Genomic DNA, 20,137 nt, shown 5'->3' on the forward strand with positions numbered 1-20,137 from the left:
TCCTTTATGTTTGTGCCTACATTTTTATGGTCAAGTATGTACTTTTCAGTCCTTTATTTAAAAAACAAAAAGACACACAAAAGCAAGTTGAAAATACTTTTGTCTTTTAGGTACTTGAAGGGCCTGTGAGGCAGTAATATTGACAAAGGCCAAGCCAGAAAAGGAAGCAGGAAATTCTCACTGATGCTTGGTAGAGTTCAGAATTAGGAAGGCTCATTCTAAAAGGTTCCCTAATTTGTGACAATTAGAAAGTATCACATTTGTTTACTTTTTGTTTGACTTTCAGCTTCACACGAAGCACCAAAAATTGGCTTGGCCGAAATACATAGCCCAAATTGGGCTAACTTTTTTGAGGAAAGTAACATGTTGAAGATGATGTACCATGTTTCCCTGAAAATAAGACCTAGCCGGACAATCAGCTCTAATGCGTCTTTTGGAGCAAAAATTAATATAAGATCCGGTCTTATTTTACTATAATGTAAGACCAGGTGTAATATAATATATCATATCATATCTTATCACATCACACCACATCACAACATAACATAATGTAATACGGGGTCTTATATAACATAATATAAGATTGGGTCTTGCGTTAATTTTTGCCCCAAAAGACGCATTAGAGCTGATGGTCCGGCTAGGTCTTACTTTCGGGGAAACACAGTAGTGGGCACATCTCCAGCATTATGGAAGGAAAATGTGCATATTTTGGAAGATTCTAGCAGATTTTGGCAAATAGGCAAAGTATAAAAGATCAACCAGGGAAATCATAAGCATCTGCCACTACTTTCAGCTTTTACTTTTAAAAGAATTTAATGTTAACAATAGTTTACGCCACAAGTATTCATTATTTCCCAGCTCTACAGAGCACTACAGAGTCTTGTGGCAATGCACTGGCACCATATTTGGGAAACCTCAACTCAGAGACTCAGCTTAGAGACACCACCTAAATCTCTACTCAGAGACTCACCTGAATAAGGAAGGAGGAAACAAACTTCCTTGTGAAGTCTTTTCTCAAATCTCTGAAGTTAGAGATTTGAAATAAATAAATAAGATAAATGTGTATCATATTTTCCATAGGCTCCCCCTTTTTTAAATTTTTTGGATAAATCTATCTCAGGCCCTTTTGTGGCTTAGTTTTCATTCTTTAACACTTTCTAGGTTGTCAGAAGTAGCTTTCCACTTTTTCTGTTAATCTTTTAATAGCATTTTAGTTACAGTTTAAGAATGGGGATTCTGGAGCCAGACCCTTTGAACTCCAATCCTGAGCTTTCATAATTTGAGGAAATTACCCTCTTCAGAGCTTCATAGTTTGAGGAAATTACCCTCTCTGTGCCTTAGTTTCCCAGTCTTTAAAAAGGAGATAATAATAATACCTATCTCATAAAAATGTTGTGAAGAGTAAATAAGTTAATATATGTAAGCACTTGACACATAGTAAATACTTAATAGGTGTAGCTATTATTGTGATTAAATGAACTCCCAAATGGAACTATAATTCTTGCTTTCAACAGACCCTTATTTGGCAATTTGAGTTTTTTCCCCTGTCATGTCATCCAAGTCAGTAGAGTTAAAAATATATATATAAAGCTCTGCCTTAGTGCTGTGCAGAGTACTGTGACTTAGTACTGTGTTTCCCCGAAAATAAGACTGGGTCTTATATTAATTTTTGCTCCAAAAGACGCATTAGGGTGTATTTTCAGGAGATGTCTTATTTTTTCATGTACAGTAATCTACATTTATTCAAATACAGTCATGTCATCTTCTTCTGGAACATCGTCATAATGTACTAAATGTATCCATCTGGCTGACGATCTTGACTGGGGCTTATTTTCGGGGAAACACGGTATTAGACTCAATCTAGGCCAGGTACTTAATACTTGATTGAGAATTGAAGTCTCTATCATCGAAAACTTAAGAAAAAATTTAAATACGATAATTTTAAGAAATTTTATTGTCTTTTGATTGTAAAAGTAATGTATGATTACTGATTATAAAATTACTGATTATAAAAGTAATATAAATAATTGTAGAAAATTTGGAAATTACAGAAGAAAAAATCATATATAACCCTACCATTCAGCAGCAATCACTGTCAATGTTTTATTTATTTCCTTGAAGTATTTTGCTGTTTCTTTACCCAGTTGAGCTTCAACTGTGTAAATAATTACACAGTTGTATCTACATTTTAATTTACAGTTACTGAAAACTATAAAAGTAAAATTATAAAAGGAATAGAACAAAACATGTATTTCTTTTATATTTGAGATGGGACATCTTCGAAACATACATAAAAATCCAAGACCCCTATTGGGAAGGATAGAGAAATTTCCTAGACTGTGAAAAATATTATAAGAACTACTAAAAGGAAATAACAAATTTCAATGTTCTACAATACATAACAAAGGGCTAATTTCCTGACTGTTCCGAGGAAAGGGTAATAAGCCTGTAAGAAAAAGATGAACTAGTCAGTAGAAAAGTGGTTTAACCTTATTCGTGCTTACAGGTGTGCAAATTAAAATACTTATCTTCCAGATTGGCAAAGATTTGAAAGGCATTAGTATGCAATATTTTGAATGGTTTGGAGAGGAAGGGAGAAGAGTATTAGTATTTTGGTGGGTGATTTGACAATAACTTTAATGCCTAAAATGTTGAAATTGATATATTGTAGGAACTGATATAAAATGTAGGAAGTAATATATTTACACTAGTACGTACAGTTATGTATCCAAATATGTTAGTTATAGCATTATTTGTAAGCAGAAAAGTATAATCAACTTAAATGTCTAGCAATCCAGGACTTGATATGTATCGAACCATCCGTTTGAAATGAATGCGGTAGATCTGTATATGCTGGTACAGAATAGCCAAAATAAGTATAAGAAGTTGAAGAAGAGCAAGCTTAGTATGGCCTCACTTCTGTTAAAAACAAAGGATTACCAATATATGAATGTTTGTTAGATAAGTTTGTATATGCCTAGAAAATTTCTAGGAGTTACACACATGTTCAAACTTAACAATAGTTAACTTTGGGAGTTGGGGATAGAATGTTAAGAGAACGAGAGGATTTCTTTTTTTTTACTTTTATGTTTTAATTTTCTTTTACAGTGAGTATATATTACTTTAAAATAATAAAAATCTAATTCAGGAAAAGAAATAAGTAAAAAGGCATTCTTGGTAAATATTCTGAAATAAGTATGTAATACTCTACCTTGTGGATGTACCACAATTTTAAAATTATTTCCCTTTTGGTGGGCATATTAGATTGTTTCCCATTTTCCACTATGGTAAATAATGCTTAGAAGAATATTTCTGTGCACATTTCAGATGATTTCTTTAGAATAGATCCCAGAAATAGAAATTCTTGAATCAAAGGGTATGGATATTTGAAATAGAACCCATTTCTTCAAGATTTCTTATTACATGATTGCTTTAATTATTTAGTTACATTTGTGCCTTGAATCTGCTAAGTGAAAAGAGCTGGACAGTTTTTGCCCCCCATTTTTTAGGTCAAACATTTAAAAATTGTAGTTAAATAAAATAGTCCAGAAAGGAAATAATTCTTGACTGTCTTTGTCCTCTTTATCTTTCTCTTAATACAGTTGCCTATAAGGGAACATAAAGAAAAGATTAGAAATCCTAATTCTGTGAGTCTAGAGTTTTTTCATGTTTGTGTGAAGAAGTTTCCAGATTTTTTTTCTGTGGAATGATATCATTTACATTCTTCCCATGAACTCTCTGTATAATGTGTCACAAATTCTTTTTGGTTCTTTTTCATTAGTGGTTAATTATATATCCAGCATTGTTCTCTGTAAGCTCATAAAGGAGAAAAGACCATTTTTACATTCATTATTTAGGGAGAGTAGCACTATGATCACATATCTCGATCAGAGCCTACATCTTATCTTAGGGGTGATAGAGATTAGGAGCTAAAAGCTAAAAGTAAGTTCTGGTTGTGAATTTATTTTACTTTCTCAATTTTCACATATATATATTTAAATATAAATATATAAATATATATATATATATATATATATATATATATATATATATATATATTCAATGCCAGCGTACGTCTTATAATTGATGTCAGCAGAAACTTGCCAGCCACCATGAACCATGTAGACTTGAGACTTATTGGTGGTTGTCATTGCCTGGGTATGTGCAACTTTAACTATACACAACATATGTCTATTCATCCACTTGTCACCTCAGTTGAGTTAGTTATATCAGTAGCTCCACAAACTGTTTAATTTTAACCTTAATCTTAACTTTAAAAATTTGCTGATGGCTTTCTAAGAATGTAGTAAAAGGTAGTGGTAATCAACACATTTGTCAGACTAAGGTACAGCATTTTAAAGCCAAGAAAAGCTGTTACAACTGATTTTTGCATTTTGAAAAGCTGTCACACAGGCTGCAAGCTTCTACTGGCTGAAATCTTCCTATAGACATTCAAATTGATTAATTTACAGAATGGCATAATTCATTGAAAGAAAAAGCAATGATCAAATGTCAAGTACAGGTGAAACCCCAGTATTTAATCAGTCTTTGCTGTTAGTCCTAAAAGTGATAAAAAATTTTTTTTAAAAAAGTAAAGAAGAAGAACACAGTTTCTAAGGAGAATAGTATGTAATGGTATGAGCTGCTGTGGCCAAAAGTGATTCAGGAGAGCATTTGACTCAGATATGAAGGTTTATGTTGAAATGTTACTTGTGATTCTGAAAAAAGAATAATAGTATGGAACTGTGTGGATTAATATGATTTTCTTGGTTACTGAAAAATACATTTTGTTTTTTACTTAAAAGTTATTACTAAATCAGTGGTTCATCTTACTGTTTCTTGTGTGTTGATGAAATTACAGGATGTACTAAATGGAATTGGACATTGTAAAACCCCTGACTAAATTTCCCTTGTGGCATAATTTAGGGTCTTGATCTAGTCATATCTCAATTCTTTAGTATCTACATTAGTTTTATTTTTCTTTTACTGAGTTATAATTCATATACCATAATATCTACACTTTTAAAGTGTACAATTCAGGGGTTTTTAGTATGCTCACAAAGTTTTTCAGCCATTACCACTATCTAATTCTGGAACATTTTTATTCCCCCCAGAGTAACCCCGAACCCATTGCTAGTTAATCCCAATTCCTTCTTTAGTCACTGGCAACCACTAATCTGCTTTCTGTATTTATGGATTTACCTGTTCTGGACATTTCATGTTTTCACTTATCATAATGTTTCCAAAGTTCATCTATAGTGTAGCATGAATCTGTACTTCATTCCTTTTTATTGCTGAATAACATCTTATTACATGGATATACCACATTTTATTTTTCCATTCATTAGTTTGAATAATTGGACATTTGGGTTATTTCTGGTTTTTTGGCTATTAAGAATAATGTTTCTGTGAACATTTCATGTACAAGTTTTTGTATGGACTCGTTTTCATTTCTCTTCGGTATACAAGTATACATGGGGGGGGAATTACCAGGTCATGTGGTACATCTCTATTTAACCGTGTGAGGAACTGCCGAACTTCCAAAGCAGCTACACCATTTTACATTCTCATCAACAGTGTATTTTACATTCTCATCAACAGTTCATTTTACATTCTCATCAACAGTTCTGATTTTTCTACATCCTCACCAACTCTTATTATTATCAGTCTTTTTTTATTATAGCTATTCTAGTGGGTATGAAGTGATATCATTGTGGTTTTGATTTGCATTTCCTAATGACACAGGATGTTAAGCATCCTTTCTTATGCTTATTGGCCATTTGTGTATCTGCTTTGGAGAAATGTCTATTAAAAGCTTGTGCCCGTTTTTAATAGGATTATTTGTCTTTTTATTGTCGAGTTATAATTTTTTGTTTTCTGAATACCAAACCTTTATCATATATATGATTTGCAAATATTTTCTCCCATTTCAATTGTCTTTTCAGTTTCTTGACGGTATCATCATTAGAAGCACAAAAGGTTTTAGACTTTATGAAGTCCAGTTTATTTATTTTTTTTCTTTTGTTCCCTGTCATTGTTGGTGTTGTATCTAAAAAAATCATAACCTAATCCAAGGTCATGAAGATTTATGCCTCTGTTTTCTCCTAAGAGTTTTAGTTCCTGCATTTTTAGAGAAACAGTTAATCTTGGGTAGATAATAAGCCAACATACAGTATAGTGATATTCAGACGGGACTAGCATTGGCCCTTTCTACTTCATTTGTTTAACCCTCTGTAAATCTGGGCAAAATAAGACTTGCTACTCACCTTGTAAATGTTTTTCAAGTGTAAAATGTATCCTGCTTAAAAAATATATCTATTTGGTTTCAAATTTCCGGTAGAAGAAAGCTTCTGGTTTGTAGTTTTATATTTAAGAGGAAAGAAGTGTTCAAGTGCCTGGCTGATTAATTGTATAGCTTCCGTTTTGAGGACAGGATCTTAGAAGGGAATGACAATATAGATTCAGTTACTATTTTGAAACAATTTTAATATGTGAGGATGTGGACTAACATCTCTTTCTCATTACGTGCTGCAGGATATAGTGTTTTGAGTTTTCTTGGATTTCTTTTAATTTAATAACCTATTTTTTAGAGCAGTGTTAAGTTCATGGGTTTCTTTTTATGAACAATGATCCCCCAACGTGTTACTTTGACTTTTTCAAGTACTTTTGAGGAAAATCATTGCATAGACGAGGAGAGGCAGAAATTATTTTAATTTTTTAAGCTTAAGAGAGTGGGTAGTTGGTACTACACTATTCACCTAATTACTCAAGCGAAAAAAACAAGGATTCTAGGCTCAATTACTCTTGTTCACTAGCCCCACATCCAGTTGACTGACAAGTTTTATTGGTCATAACCCCCAAATATATCCCATAATCAATGACTTCCTTTCTTCTCTGTTAACATTATCTCTCACCAAAACTCCAAGTCGGCTCCTTACTTTTTCACCCTTTCCTTCGTGACTTTCCATTACGGAGAATAAAATCTTAGAATAAAATCCAAGTTTCTCATTGTGGATTCTAGTACCTTTCATCATCTGATCCTTACTTCTCTTTCCCGCTTCATCTTTGGCTTTTTCCTCTGCTTTCCACTGAATTCTAGATACACTATTACTTTTCCTGTTCCTCAAACATCCTGAACTTGTTCCTGCCTCAAGATCTTTGTACTTGCTATTCCTTCAGCCTTTAATGTTCTTCCTTCTTCAAATGGCTGGATCTTATCAGCACCTCACATGTCTTCCCTAATTCTTCTAAAGTAACCCCACTCTGCTCACCCACCCTCTGCCAGTACTTTCATCAACCTTATTTACCTCTGTGGTGGATAAAAGAGGGCCACACATCCTCTGCAGTTTCTCTCTTCAGGAGATGCAGTCTATTTCCCCATCTCTTGAATCTGGGATTGCCGTATGACTTGCCAGTGGAATGTAGTAAGAAGTGACATTGTGGGACTTCCAAACAAGGGTTTAGGAGGCCATGCAGCTATGCTGTCACTCTCCAGGAACTGCCACCTTGTGAGTAAGCCCAGGTCAGCCTCCTTGAGGATGAGATGCCATATAGGGAGACAGAGAGACAGAGAGAGAGGGAGGAATGGAGAGAAAGAGGGAGGGAGGGGGAGACAGAGAGAGAAAGAGAGAGAGAGAGAGAGAAAGCGAGAGAGAGGAATGGAGCAAGGGAGGGAGGGGAGACAGAGAGAAAGAGAGAGAGAGAGAGCTTGTAGTCATCCCAGCTAAGCTTCCAGACATGTAAGATCCGGGACCAGACAGCCTCTAGGCAGCCTGCCAGCTGATTGTGGGTACATCAGTGAATCTAGCCAATACCATGTGGAACAGAATAACTGTCCAGCTGAGCCCAGCCCATAGTATTGTGAGAAAATAAGCGGTCAGGATTTGGGGTGGTTTATTATACACCAATAGATAGCTGATTTATTTTTTTCATAGTACTTGGTATCTACAATTATCTGGACATTTCATTTTTTTTAAATCAGTCTCCTCCATTATAAATGCCCAGAAATTGAAGATCTTGTGTGTCTTGCTCACTGTTATATTCTCAGCACTGAGAAAAGGACCTTGAACATAATAAGTACTCACTAGATACTTAGTGAATGAAAGAATGAACAAATGTATATACAGTAAATTATATAACCGGTTAGAAATAATGTTTGCTTTACAAGGTTAACTCTGAAAAACTAGACTTCTTGAGTTTTACTCTTACTTCACTTACTAGTTATGAGAGCTAGACTAAGTTATTTAACTTCCTGGTGCCTTATGTGAAGAGTAAATCTGCTAATCCATGAAAAGTACTTGCTGCAATGCCTGGCCTATAGTCCAATAAATTTAAAAGGAGGAAAAAAAACAAAAACAGCAACCTTGTGAGTGGATTTGGTTGCCCATGGTCTGCACTTTGTAGAAACAAAAGCATAGTAGTTTTTTATGATGTGTTTAGTTCTAATTTAAATAACTGACAGTTTACTCTTAGTTTTTCAGTTTGGAGTCTTCATTCTTTTTGAACTGGTGCTTAGAATCTAAACTTCAGTCTTTAAATAAAGTCCAATGGCTCCGTAAAATAACTAAATAAGAAATACATTCCCAGTATAGAGAAAATAAAAGTCTGTATTAGTCAGGATGGCCTAGGTTATGTTGTAGTAAATCCAAAATTTCAGTGGCTTAAAACAGCTCACTATTTCTTGTTCATGCTACATGTCCATTGTTAGCCATCTATGTCATCATCATCCTTATTCGAGGACCCAGAATAACTTTGTGAAATATTGCCAGTCACTGTGTGACAGAGGGCAAAGGGAAAGTGGTGCAGCACACACTGACATGTAAAAGCTTCTGTTCCGACACCATAGCCTTCACTTTTGCTGATTCTTTCTTAGCAGCTAACGCAACTTACATACTAGCTACACTTGCGCTTAACAGGGTAGGGAATTCTACCATTTTCCTGAAAGGAGAAAGGGAATTCGTATTTTTGAACAGCTCTAATGACTAGCACACTGAGGTTGTGATACCTTGCTTGTTACATCGGTCATGTCTAGCCCGGGAGCTAGACAGGAGTTTCAGTGTAGCAGTGCAAACTGTCTTAGCCTGGGGTTTCTTTTTTTTTTCCCCCAATATCAGATTCCTTCACTATAGTTTCATGTGAAAAGAGTTGATGCTTTTGTTGATTGTTTTTCCTAGAATGACCAGGTAGAAATTCTAAAGCCTCTGTGACTCATTTACGCATACTTTCACAACTTTCATTTTAAGATGGAATTTTCTTTTTGAGCCACCAAGTCATCCATACCAACCTTTCAATTAGAAAACAAAAGGACATAACGTGGAAAGCATTTTATCCTGCATTTTCTCTCTCATGATCTTCGCCTCCCTTTCTCCCCTCTTCCAGCCCCACCACACACACACACACACACACACACACACACCCACCCACCCACCCACCCATGATTCAGTTCTAATGTTTTCTGTTTCTTGCTCCTTTGGCAGCTTGCATTTTGGATTTTCAGTGGTTCACAAGCTCTTCTTATAGAGGGTGTATGGGGGGAAAGTACATATTTTAGTTAATCTTACTAACTGTTCAAAACTCTCCTCCCTATTTTTGTAGATAACTGAGAATTGGTTAAAATGGCTTCACAGAATGAAAACTTATAATGTAATTTAAACGAATTATGGCCAGACATCAGCATGAAGCTTTCATTCTTATAGCATGCTTGGGCCACTGAATAGAAAGTAATTTAGTGGAAACACTGCAGAATTTGTTTTGATTGCCATCTCTTAGTTGGTTTTAGTACAGTGAGAGGAAAATGGAGGCAAGGGTAATAACCATGGAAGTCTTTTGGCAGTAGCATTTACTTGGCAATGAGTTCATTTTTTCCTGCCACCCAAGTTATTTTATTTCTTTCTGTTGATTTACATAGCCTCTTGTAAATGTTCTGATACCATAAAGAACCTAAGACACAATAAACTATGCTCAGTGTTTTTGTGTGTATAGTCATGGGCATATCATATCTTTTTGCCCAACTTTGAAGAAATGTTGTGGAGTTTGACACTAACTCCAAAATTATATCTCAATAATGTTAAAATTATATCTTAAATTTATGTGCTTAAAATTATATCTCAATAATGTTAAAGTAGCAAGGAAACTCATAAATACCTTACTATGTTTGCAATTGCAAATGTTAGGTTAAGTATTAAAGTGGAATTTTTTATTATACCTCCTTAAATTTTAAATACTCTTCTCCATATAATTGTTCCTCCTGCTTGACGACTGTCTCTTAAGGACTGGCTTTGGAGGTAGACAGTTTTGTACATTGGGTCTCAAAACTTGGGTGTCATGCTGCTCTATTGCCTTCAAAGACCATACTGCCCCCATGTCTGCTCTGAGAACAGGTTTGAGTAATTTTTTTCTATATTGAAATCTAGAATAGAAAACTTGTCATTTTTCCCAGTTTATTTTCATAAATTGTGTTGATCACTAATGATTGGAAATGACAAGTGGTTGGAGATTACTTCTAAACATTTTCTTAATTTTAGTCAACTGGTTAGCAATAGTTACTTTCCAGTAGAACTTAAAACATGGGTCCTTTCAGTGTTTTTAAGGCTAGGAGTTATAGAACAGCTGTTAATCCAATTATGGCTGGGTTGCACTCTAATCCAGGAAGGGACTTCACTTTTTATTTTATATTATATATTTTTACTAGTACTTATTACATTTCCTTTTCTAAAAAACTCTTATTTTGAAAGAGAAGAAACTTTAAAATAAATCTTTAATATTATAAAATTACCCACTAATGTTTCTGCTCTAATTGTAGAACATTGGTTCTCAAACTGCAGTGTGCAAGAGAATCACCTGAAGGGCTTGCTAAAACAGGATTGCTGGCCTGCACCCAGAGTTCCTGATTCAAAAGGTCTGGGGTGGGGTTGAGAATTTACATTTCTAAAAAGTTCCTAGTTAATGCTAATGATGCTGGTTTGGGGCCATATTTTGAGAACCACTATTATGTAAAAATAGTTTCTCAGAAGTGTACTCATACTGCTTTACAAAGCAAGCAATTGTGGAAGTCAGATACTCAAAATCATTAGAACTCTTAATGATTCTTAGATTGGAAATGTTTTTCTAAACTAAATTTGTGAAACTCGTTTTAAGGTACTGAAACTTGGTCCTAAGAATAATATATTTCCACTTTAAAAATAGAAGTTTGTCATGTTCCCATAACCAACAGTTATGTTACTAAGTAGTTATATTCACATTATGATGATTTAAGTTACCTGAATTACGACTTTTAAAAAAATATGTTAACTATCCCAAGGAGAATATGCTAATTGGGGAAGCCTGAGACTGAAAGTAATTATATGCATTATCAAACCAATGGAATTGCCTGTTTTTTTCTGGAACATGTAAAATAATCACCCACATAAGTCACTGTTGGTATGTATTCATATGCCTAAGGTTAAAAAAAATCAGTGGAATCCAAACACTTGGACTGTGAGTTTTAAGACAGCTAATCTGGTAGCAGCATTTAAATCCTATTTCATTAGGGTTTAGGGAGGGCTGATAAGCGTTCTCTAATCTATAAATTTATTACTTAGTAGATCAAATCTTGACTCCTTTTTTTTTTAAGAGTTACATCTGGCTAGTCAAGTGTGATCTAAGGGACTTGGGAAAATAAATAGGCGTTAGTGGATGCCAATCCAGGATTCACTGAAGAACATAAAAAATGGTTCTTTTCTTACCATGCATCTCTCATGATGCAATAACTTAGGGAAGTCGCATTGCCCTAGGTCAAATAATGCCAGACTGACTGGGTACTTCCTTCCATCCTTGGGCCATTCCACCCACTCCTCCTGCTTGATGCATAGTAGAAGTTGTTTTGTCATGTGACTGCTGGAGTAGTCTCCACCACGGAAAATTATTTTTACATATACCAACTGCTAATGAAGTGAATGATCAGCTATCAGACCGGTGGGTTTTTAGTGATGTGATCAAGGTGTTAAGTAGAACAATGAATGAAGCCAGGCACAGTTTCTATAGTGAATTTGGCCTCGTATCTCTTTCCAAATATTCCCAAAAGGTACACTTGGCCTAGTGTTTGAAACAAAATTTCCCCATTTACATCAGTCAGATGATCCAGTATCTTAGAAACACGTTGTTAAGAACACAGCGTTGCCAAGCTCCCGTATCTGTTTTCTCTCTGGCAAATCTTAATGGCAAGTTGATTCTCCTCTTGATGTGTCACTGATAATGTTTGTGTGATAACTATTTGGGGTGTGGTGAAATTGTCTTTGTGAATCATTGTGTGTACCTTGCTTCTATGACAGTATTTTAAAATGCTTCTCAGAAATGTGGTAAGTAGAGGCTACCTATGAAAATATAATACCCACTTTAAAAAGACTTTTAAAAAAATATGTTACGTCTGTAAGGTAAGCAGGAATTCCTGAGTGAGAAGCAAATTCGCTTAAACATGTTTTTGAAGCTATATAAATTTTTCTTACCTAATTTTCATTACAATGGTAATACTTTATTATTAATTTTATATTAACATATTTATTTTAAGGTAAGTAAGTTTTTGTTAAAATAGTTTCTATTTCAGACTTTTCACTATTGCAAAGGTTGATTTTTCTCTCAGAAATACAGTTAAGATCAATTGATTAAGATCAATTTGGATCTTAGGTTTTATTGCAGTGTTTCATCTAAAAATGTTTTTTTTTCTAGATAGTATTCGGAAGGATATACAGTATTCACCCACTTCCAAAGTGGATATGCCCCACTTGGTTCCATAAGAGATATAAAATGGTTATAATAATGTACATAATGCAGAAAGTAAAAGAAACTTAAACTAAGTTAAAATAAGAAAAGAGCACAGAGGGAAAATAAGCTTAGGAAAAATAAGAGGTTTGAGATTGGTGCGCAAAATTCATACAATGAAGTACTCTAGTATTTTGGCTGTAAATTCAGTCAACTTGAAGATGAAAACATAATTGCTGAAAAGCAGGGGTTCATCCTTTTATCTGCCTGCACATCATTCAAAAATATCCCCATACTCCCATTGTAAATGTCTCTCTCTACCTAAAGCGATTCTCAAAGGTGCTGGGATGGAGGCGGAAGAGTGGAGAGATAGCAGAAAGTAGAGAAGTTTAAATAGACCCAATTCTGGCATACCTTTTGAGGCAGTTATTTCCACTATAAGATTGATTGATTTGTAGGAATCATGTCATTCATAAGAGCTAATGGAAACAAATTGTTCAGGGAAAGTACTATTATGCCTAATATTTAAACCAAAGAGATTTCTCTTGTGTGCCCTCATGGTGCCAGGCCGTGTGGGCACACTGAGTGCTCTTCCCAACGTCCTTGTTGTGACCCGGCAAATGGATTGTGAAGCATCAGCAGTAAAGGAGAGAGAAGGACAGTGTATGAGCTTGAGCGAGGCCTCTGCTGGTACTGAATAGGCCTCTGTAACTCAGTATCACTAACGCTCTCAAGGTGGTCAGAATGTTGGTAGCAGGACTCACGCTTCTTGACCTCTTGGGAAAATGAGTAAGCTGATTTTTTTACCTCAGATGCACAGCAATCCATAGCAGCACAAGACCTTGTTCATAAAATCTGTAATTATTATTTCATTGCAGTTCTTAAAAATCTGGTCAGAAAGCATGTAACCCTAATCTACCTCCTGTGCAGTAAGCACTCTAAGATTTGAAGAGATACTCAGGTGGATTTGACTATCAGAATTGCCTTTGGTGTTTAAGTAATTATGGCCAGTACCATTTTCTTTACTGTGATAAAGAAGCTTGCAAACTCGACCTGACATCATTTAATATAATCAATAGACCATGTGCTCACTCAGTCTTGTCTACGCCATAGATGCCTAGAAATTGTTTGCATATATAAAGTTATAGAATTAATCTAAATTGAAGCTTTCCAATTATAATAGATCTTCTTCTCAACAAAAAGACCTCTTGAAAAATTTCTTATCTACTTTCCTACTTAGTCTCTCCCTCTCTAAATCTGTGTATTTCTGTGCTGTGTTCTGGGTGAATTTCTCAGTACCAACTTTCAATTCATAAATTCTCTTTTATTGTGGCCAGTCTAGAGTTTATAATGTCTGTTGAGTTCATTATTCAATGATAATTTTTTATTCAAGATTTCTAACTGATTCTTTTAAGCATCTGTTTCTGTTTCATTTCTACGTGGTTTTGTTTCATATTTTCTTACACATCTTAAATGGAATATATTCATTTGTATCTGAACATATTAAACATACTTAAAATATTTGAAACTTACATAGAATTAATTTCATCCATAAATTTGTTTTAATTGTTGATTTTGTCTTTCTTAGCATTCAGTTTCTTCACATTTTGGAATTTTGGTTTGCAAACTCATTTTCATTTCAAGTTAGTTTTTGTTTGTTCTTTCTTTCATATTCCCTCTCTTCCTAACTTCCCCTATGCTGATCCTATCCCTGCCTAAAAGCTTTGGGCTTACTTGTCTTCCTAGTTCCTGAGTCTCGTGTTGAGATTGAGACTATCACAGATCCAGTCACTGTTGGGTTGCTTGTGTTCTTCATTCCTGGGGCATACAGCCAGTTACAGAGCATAACTTCCAGTGGTAGTTACAAGGGTTTTTTCCTTATCCCAAACTCCTCTGCCGCTTTGAGGAGCCTCACCCTTGCCCCAGCTTTAAACAGTGTATCTGGCTTTGCCCCCATCTCAGGTGGCACACTGTTAGTCTCTACTACCCCAAAGGAGTTGAATTCCCTGCCTCCATGCCTGTTCTAGGAGTCAAGGCTAAACAGGCTGTGGCTTCAGCCCTACTCAAGATTTTTTGTTTCTAAGATTATGGGTTTTTTTACTTTTTTTTTTTAGCTTGGCAACATCTTTCTGGTTTTCTGTTTCTCTGTTTCACCTGTCATTGATATGTACTTGCTACAGAGGTGGTACATCACTGTGTGAATTTATGCAACCATCTTTATTGGAAATTACTGATCCACTTTCTACACTACAGCCAGAATTATACTTTCAGAATGTAAATCTACGTATGTCAGTACCCTGCTGCCTATCACTCTCAGGATAAAGACTACAAGTCTTCCTTGAAGTCTACAAGGTCTGGCCCCTTTCTGCTCCTGCCACCCTGACCTTCTTTCAGTCCCTCTTACTTGCCATGTTCCCCACTCTCCCACCAATGGCCTTTGTACGTGCTATTCTCTCTACCTAAAATACCCTCTCCATCCTTCTTTATCTTTCTTTACTTTGTTAACTCCTATTTATCCCTCTGACCTCAACTCGCCATTTCTTCAAGGCAAGCTTCCCTGATCTCCTGATTTCCTAGGTCAGGTTTTTTGTTTGTTTGTTTGTTTGTTTCTGTTTTTCTGAAGTGTCTTCACAGCATCAAGCACCTTTTTTTGGTTTGTTACCATTTATCATAATTGCAATTTTGCATGTATTTCCATGGTTATTACCTTACTGTCAGGCTATAAACTCCATGGGGGCAATGATCATGTCTGTTTTTATTTACCATTGTATCCCCAACCTAGCTGCTTAATGACTGAAAGAAAATTCCACCCTTCAACGTGGTATTTAAGGTACTCCAAACCTTGACCCACAACCCTTTCAACCTCATCTCCCATTACTACCAAATAAGTAAGCTCCAGCTACTGCACGCCTGCTCACTATTCTTCAAGTAGACCTTTATTTTCTGCCTCCAAACACTCATGGCTCAAACCATTACCTCTGCTTAAGATATCCTCCCCACGAATAACTCTGCCTGATGAAGTTCATCTCAAATGTCACCTTGTTCATAAATCCTTGTACTAATCTCCTTATCTGCACCTCACTTATGATGTTAATATGTTCCCTCCCTTATCTGTATGTCTTTTTATTCCCTCTCCTTTCTTCCACCACCCCCTCCCCCCACTCCGGTTCAAGTCGTTTCTCAGTCTAGCTGTGTAACACACAGTTCCCTGGTCCATGCTGGTATTATGAGCCTTGTGCCCCACCCCCCCACCCCCACCCCCCGCTCCAGCTGAGGCAGTTGGTCGCCAGTCATCAGTTGGCAGCTCACGGCAGCTCTTGCTGGCTGCTGGCTGCTCCTCGCAGCCCACGCCAACCTCTGGCTGCTCACAGGGAGAGCTGTAGGGAGAGCTGTTGTTCACAATCTTAGCTGTAGAGGGCACAGTTCACTGGCCCGTGTGGTAATCGAACCGGTGACATCAGCATTAGGAGCACAGCACTCCAACCACCTGAACCGCCAGCCGACCCTTATCTCTGTATGTGTAATCACACCTATGTTTGTTGTAAGTTATAAGTTTCTTGAGGGCAAAGGCCACATGGCCATTTCTAGAACAACATAACCATTACTTAATATTTGTTGAACTGAATTAGGGCACAGATAATTAAACTTAGTTTTGCTGATTTGTAGAAGATGCCAATTTTATTAGAAGGTGCTTTATCGCATGTAATCTGCACAACTCCATGAGGCAGGTACTATTATTTCTATTCTACGGTGAGGAAACTAAGGGCGAGAAAGATTACATTAGCTTGTCACATTGCTATTAAGGGGTAGGGTCAGTATTCTAACTTGGTAGTCCATGCCACTGTCTGCTCTTATCCTGACTCTACTGCACTGCCATTATGATTGGAATATCAAGCTAGTAGATAATTCTTTTAAAAAATATATATTTTGAAAATGAAGAAATCAGTTACACAGCCTATTGGGAAGCTCAATAAGCTTATTGGGTGATAGAAAGTAAGAATAAATTATAGAAAATAGAAAATGTGTATGTTGGCTGTTTATTCACTTTTAACACCAGATATGTGGGTTTTCCATACATTAAGCAATTCTCTGCAACACCAGCTGGGTGTCCCTACAATTGAATTCAATTCTGACACTAACTGGAGTTAGTGCAGACCCCATAGGTTAAGGGCTCAGTTCCATAGGACTGACTCCTCATCCCCTCAGATACCAGTTGCAAGTTCCAGGTTCTCACCTGACCTTCTGATAGACCAGCAATAAATTGGAGATTCCTATGACCCCACCTCGAGTTACATCCTTTGTAAAACGGCTTATAAAATTCAGGGAAAAACTTACTTCTACTATTGGTTTACTACCGTGTTTCCCCGAAAATAAGACCTAACCGGACAATCAGCTCTAATGCGTCTTTTGGAGCAAAAATTAATATAAGACCCGGTCTTATATTATAGTAAAATAAGACCGGGTCTTATATTAATTTTTGCTCCAAAAGACGCATTAGAGCTGATTGTCCGGATAGGTCTTATTTTCGGGGAAATATGGTATATAATAAAAGACATGACAAAGGATACAGATGAATAGCCAGATGAAGAGAAACATAGGTCGAGATCTAAAAGCGTCCCAAGTGTAGGAGCTTCTGTCCCTATGGAATTGAGGTATGCCACCCTCCTGAATGTGTTCAACCCAGAAGCTCTCTGAACACCATACTTTTAGAATTTTTATGGCGGCCTTATCACATAGACATGAGCCATCATTAACTCAATTTCCAGCCCCTCTTCCCTTCTGGAGGATGAGGGTAAGGGGTGGGGCTGAAAATTCTAAGCTTCTAATCATGGCTTAGTTTTTCTGGTGACCAGCCCCAATCCTGAAACTATCCAGGAACCCACCAAAAGTCACCTCATTGGAATTTAAAAAAATGCTCCTATCACCCAGAGAATTCCAAGGGATTTAAGAGCTCTGTGTCAGGAAGTGGAGTCAGAGACCAAATTAAATCGGAAGATGCCCCTAGGGCTCTTATCACTTAGGAAATTACAAGGGTTTTAGGGGCTCTATGCCAGGAATCAGGGGCAGAGACCAATATATATACTTTGTTATTTCGCAAGGATGAAATGAAACTGAGACAGTGAAGTGGGGAAGATAGAAATAGGGCAGTTATCTAGAGGTGGGGGAATGAGGTGTGTGGTCAAGTGAGAGAAGATCCAGATGAAGGGTTGAAGCTGACTATGTAAGAGAAAAGGAGTGAATGTAGAGTATCTGAGAAGGTGGAAAGCGATAGGGTCCAAAGCACATATGGAGGAATTAGCCACGACAGGCAATATGGAAGGAAGAAGAATACAAGGTGTATAGATATTTTGCAAGAGGATATATCATTTGACTATGGAACTTTTTTTCACAGAGCATTTTGGAGAACATATTACTGTGTTTCCCCAAAAATAAGACCTAGCCAGACTATCAGCTCTAATGCCTCTTTTGGAGCAAAAATAAATATAAGACCTGGTCTTATTTTAATATAATATAAGACCGGGTCTTATAATAATATGATATGATACGATATGATATGATATGATATGATACCAGGTCTTATGTTATATAATACCGGGTCTTATATAAATTTTTGCTTCATTAGAGCTGATGGTCCGTCTAGGTCTTATTTTGGGAGAAACACAGTAGTTCTTCAAAATACACTTGGGAAAATATCGCCTTAAAGCACAACTGTCTTCTGAACATTCTAAGTCGTCAATTACTATTCACTTGTTACAGTGAATAGTAACAAGCCATAACAGATATTCGAAATTAATTGTGTTTTTTTGTGTGTGTGCTTTTTAATTCTGGATTCCTTTTAGAATAAATTAAAAGTAATTTTAGATAGTAAAATGTTCCTTGTGCTTTCTTAAGATTAGTCTACAAGAATGGGGCAGCCCGTTGGCTCAGTTGGTTAGAGCACAGTGCTCATAAAACCAAGGTCGCCGGTTCGATTCCCACATGGGCCAGTGAGCTGTGCCCTGCACAACTAGATTGAAAACAACAACTTGACTTGGAGCTGAGCTGCATCCTCCACAACTAGATTGAACAGGTCGTGGATACCCACATAAAAAAAAAAAAGAAAAGAAAAGATTAGTCTACTAGAGCAAAGAAATTGTATATTAATATAGATTTAAACCATATTCAATTTTGTTTGATCTTGCCACCAATAACATCCAGATTTTAGTATAAGGCTGGGGTTTTTTTAAATAAAATTGATCATTTTATTGTGTTAAGGCAAAAAAAAAAAATCTGCTTTGAAAATCAAGCAGGAACATTCTAAGGTTTTTTTATTGAACTGGTTCATTAAATTGTGGACCACTACATAGGTATGTACACGTTTGTAGTTATCTGACACTTTATATTTCACAAGTGGCATTTGTTACTACATGTGGCCTTTAATCTGGAAACCACAAAAATTTCCTGCAGAGAAACAGTTTATATTTTTAGGTTCAACTTACTTACCTTTCTCCTTTTTAATTTTTTTTCTTTCACTTTAAACCTTTGTTAAAGGTAATACTCACGCACATGCTTGTGTTACTGGAAAGTAATGTTGGGAGAAGATTTGTGAAATAAATGAGAAAAAAAATGTTTTCTGCTGAAAAAGAAATGGGTCAATGAGACCACAAGATCTACTGTTTAATTTTACGTGCTCAAATTGAAGGCATACATGAAGACTCCTGCCTCCCTAGTCACGAAGTTATCAAAAAGAATACAATTCAATTTCTTTAATAAATCACTTTATGATCTTACTATATTTTTGAGAGATACCAATGTGGTACAAAGATACCAAATTTATTCAGTCTGTTTCCACTGACCCCAACTACCATGTTTCCCCAAAAATAAGACCTAGCCAAACAATCAGCTCTAATGCATCTTTTGGAGCAAAAATTAATATAAGACCCCGACTTATTTTAGTAAAATATAAGACCAGGTATAAAATATGAAATATAATACCAGATCTTATATTAATTTTTGCTCCAAAAGATTCATTAGAGCTTATTGTTCGGCAAGGTCTTATTTTCCGAGGAACACAGTATATTGATCTGAATGTTCTAATCATATTATTCTCCAAATGTTTTTTGAGGACCTCCTCGTTTTAAGGCCTTGTGCTGAGTGTAGCAAATACAAAGATGAAAGAACACAGTCTCTGCCGTCAAGGATTATATAATCTCTTAGGGGAAATAAGAAAAATGATAAATGTCTATGATAGAAGACAATATGTTAATTGTACCAGTAACTCTGCACAGGAACTGCAAGTAACATTTCTTAGATTTCTTAGATTTTCCTATAGTTCAAACTAGTCTTTCTGTCCAGTTGCTCAGAAATATTAAATATTTATGGTATTTCCAGTGAATTTATTCATAATGGCCCCAGCATCTTT

General features: G+C 35.9%; 1 protein-coding gene across 1 annotated transcript in view; it reads left to right on the forward strand.

Annotated features, from left to right (window-relative positions):
* Positions 1–20,137, forward strand: part of PRORP (protein only RNase P catalytic subunit) — a 111,858-nt gene that overhangs the window by 42,060 nt on the left and 49,661 nt on the right. The window lies entirely within an intron of this gene.

This window comes from Rhinolophus ferrumequinum, chromosome 6, assembly GCF_004115265.2.
Source record: "Rhinolophus ferrumequinum isolate MPI-CBG mRhiFer1 chromosome 6, mRhiFer1_v1.p, whole genome shotgun sequence".
In the NCBI taxonomy this organism is placed as follows: Eukaryota; Metazoa; Chordata; class Mammalia; order Chiroptera; family Rhinolophidae; genus Rhinolophus; species Rhinolophus ferrumequinum.